The sequence below is a fragment of the Lipotes vexillifer genome, unplaced genomic scaffold (assembly GCF_000442215.2).
Source record: "Lipotes vexillifer unplaced genomic scaffold, Lipotes_vexillifer_v1.1 scaffold6, whole genome shotgun sequence".
NCBI lineage: Eukaryota > Metazoa > Chordata > Mammalia > Artiodactyla > Lipotidae > Lipotes > Lipotes vexillifer.
This window is the reverse complement of record NW_006799037.1, coordinates 3,762,539-3,766,038: the sequence shown is the minus strand read 5'-3', so window position 1 is coordinate 3,766,038 and position 3,500 is coordinate 3,762,539. Positions and strand designations below refer to the sequence as shown.

At 45.7% G+C, this 3,500-nt stretch overlaps 1 protein-coding gene across 1 annotated transcript in view; it reads right to left on the bottom strand.

The window, feature by feature from the left end:
* BMAL1 (basic helix-loop-helix ARNT like 1) overlaps nucleotides 1–3,027 on the bottom strand; it is a 74,334-nt gene extending 71,307 nt beyond the window's left edge. Inside the window, exon 1 of the mRNA XM_007471417.1 lies at nucleotides 2,954–3,027. The gene's annotated coding sequence lies outside the window, so the exon portion shown is untranslated. The remainder of the gene's footprint in view (nucleotides 1–2,953) is intronic.
* Nucleotides 3,028–3,500: the final 473 nt, after the last annotated feature.

Genomic DNA, 3,500 nt, shown 5'->3' with positions numbered 1-3,500 from the left:
GGAAAGAGTTAGTGTTTGAAGTTTGGCCTTAGTCTCCCCCAAGGATCCCATACTGCTTCCACACTTTTAATAGGCTCTTAAGAAGCAGAAATACCCACCACAGGCTCTGAATATTTAACCTTAAGAACTCATTCTGTCTCCAGTCCTTCTATGTACGTTAGAGGAGAAATTCCAGACTCAGGTGGGAGAAAACAGAAAGTGGCATAAACTAAGGGGGTCAGATAGGTCTGGGTTCAAATCCCTTGTAACCTCAGGCAACCTCTTGTGATTTAATTTCCTTATTGCTGAAGTGGGAACGCTAATTCCTCTTTCACAGGTGGTTGCAAAGCTGAAATAAAATGATACCTACAGAGTACTCGGCACTATGCCTGGGATACAGTGAGACTTCACTAAACGGAGGCTCCAAACCAGTTCCACCTGTTGCTTTTTATGACTCCATCTCTAACTGCTATATTTGCAAAAACCGAGCCAAAGACTACTCAGAATTCAAACCAAGGAACATACACTCGAAATGCTCGGAACATAAATTGCTATCTAGTTGAGCGACTTGAGGAATTATCGCAAATTCCCATACTTGGGCAGACTCTGCAGTAAGGAGTTTAATTTCCGTTTCTTGCTCTACCCTATTTTCTCCTCCAACTCAGGCAAATGCAACTATTTCCCCAACAGATCACATCTTGTCTCATGGCAAGGGTCCAAACATGGGCTAGATTCCGTTGGTGCAAGTTATGACAGAACTCAGAACACCACACCTCAAAGAAAGCATAAGAACACCATCACAAGCCCAAGGTACACACAAACTCCCAAACACACTTGGCTCCAGAGAAGGACAAGAGAGCCGGTCGTGGCATGCTTTGCTTGCCTCAAAGCTAAAGAAAAGGTTATTTTGGCATGCAGACGCTGAAACCTTTGTGTCTCCGTTCTTTTACCATCCAAACTCTCCGTAAGTGGTCACTTTTACTAATGTATCTGATTCTTTACCCGTCATTTATGATGGACCCTGTGCAACCTGGCTTCCTCCCCCCTTCCCCCCTCCCCACATCTCATTCTCAAGGCCAACTGTAGCCACCTTGTCACCAATTTGGCAGCCTTCCCTCAGGTCCCTTCTCTGTGGTCTCTGCTGCCCCATCCTCTTCCCTTCCTGGGACTCTCTGCTTCAGCCCTCTGCTCATCACGGGGAGAACTTATTAATCCTATGGTTTCTGTTCTACACCTCTAGACCTACCCTTCCCAGCCCTGGCTTCAGCCCTGCATTTCTTTTTTTTTTTTAAGATTTTTTTTGATGTGGACCACTTTTTTAAATAAATAAATAAATATATTTATTTATTTATTTTTGGCTGTGCTGGGTCTTCGTTGCTGCGCACGGGCTTTCTCTAGTTGTGGTGAGTGGGGGCTACTCATCACGGTGGCTTCTCTTGTTGCGGAGCACGGGCTCTAGGCGCGTGAGCTTCAGTAGTTGTGGCTCACGGGCTCAGTAGTTGTGGCTTGCGGGCTCTAGAGTGCAGGCTCAGTAGTTGTGGCACACGGGCTTAACTGCTCCGAGGCATGTGGGATCTTCCCGGACCAGGGATCGAACCTGTGTCCCCAGCATTGGCAGGCCGATTCTTAACTACGGTGCCACCAGGGAAGTCCCGATGTGGACAATTTTTAAAGTCTTTATTGAATTTGTTACAATAATGCTTCTGTTTTATGTTTTGGTATTTTGGCCACAAGGCATGTGGGATCTTAGCTCCTCAAGCAGGGATCAGATCCGCACCCCCTGCATTGGAAGGTGAAGTCTTAACCACTGGACTGCCTGGGAAATCCCCAGCCCTGAATTTCTAATTGCCTACTAGACACATCCTGTGGATGAATCAGTACCATCTCAAATTCAGTGTATCAAAAACTGGACGCATCAACTACCCTTCTCCATCCCCAACAGCCACATTTCTGTCAATGTTACCATTGTGAACTATCAAGTTTAAACTTTCATCTCCTTTGGCTCCTGTCTTTAGAGTCTAAGAAGACCATAAATCCTACCATTCCTCCTTTGCAATATCTCTCCTATTGGACCTTTTCTCCATTTTAAGCACTGTTAACCACATGACCTCACACCTGGATTGCTACTGCTGCCTTGGAACAGGACCCATGCTTCTTGTCCAGCTATCAGATGAATGCTCCTAACGTGTTACTTCGGCCATTTCACTTCTTTGCCCCAAATAACTTCAATGGCTTCCCACTGCCTTCAGGACAAAGTCCAAGTGCCTTAGCCCAGCACAGCATTCAGGGTCTAGAAAAGGAGTGGGCAAACTAGAGCCCACAGGCCAAATCCGGCCCATGACCTGTTTCTGTAAATAAAGCTTTTTTGGAACATAGCCACACCGTCATATACATATTAACTATGGCTGCTTTCCCACTATAATGGCAGAGTTGAGTAGCTATGACAGAAACCATATGGCCTAGGAAGCCAAAAATATTTACCATCTGATCCTTTACAGAAGAAATTTGCTGACCCTGGTCTAGAATAGAATAATCAACCACCAGCAGATCCTGCAGAAGTTCTTACTCACCACTCCTTTGGATGAAGTTTTTGTTCCTGTGGGTCTTCTGCTGAGCCCACTTTCTTTACATCTTACACCCACCTTCTGAAGCCTGAAAAGCTTATTTCACTCCCCCCCCGGACTTGTCCATCCTTCAAAATGCAGCCAAAGCTGCACCTCTCTGTGAGGCCAGCTGCGTCCATCCCTTGCACCCCTGGGTGTTTCTGCTCTGGCTTCTCCCTCTGCACCTACCGCAGAAACCTACAGTGGGATCCACTTCTCCTGTGGATCTTTTCCACCTATACTGTAGGCTTCTCTAGGGTCCAGGCTTGGCACCCTTCACAGAGCAGCACCAATGATAACTACCTTGCCCTTCATTCCAAATACCAATCCTTGACAGCATAATTTGGTAAGAAGGCATCAAACAAACTTACCAATGAAGGCCTAGCATTCCACATTTGAAAAGTTAAGCTTGGGTCCAAAAGCATGCACTCTAGCCAGCACCACCTAAAAGCCAATGAAATAAGAGTTTAACTTTAAAAGAGAATATTTACATGTTTTCTTTAAATTTACAACCCCAATAAGTTTTGATTTACTGTCCTCCCAGGATGTCTATCTCTGCTTCTCTGCCTAGAAAATACTGCTCATCCTTCAAATCCACTGGACAGCCTTTCCCTGGAAGCCATCCCAGGGTCCCAGACAGGCCAGGCACCCTCCTCTCGGCTCCCATGGAACCCCGGTGAGACATTTATGGTAACATGCGGTACAATGTAGCACAATTTCTTATTTGGGAATGGGGTCCCTAGACTGTAGGCTTATCAAGAGAAACGAACTGAGAAATTCACCCCTTCCCTTACCTCCAGTGCCTAGAATACTATGGGCATTTAGACAGTCCTCAATAAATATTTGTAAAATGGGTGGGAAAATAACGTACTCAATTCGTGAACACATGCCCAGGCATCTAAAATTCTGCTAGGCCAC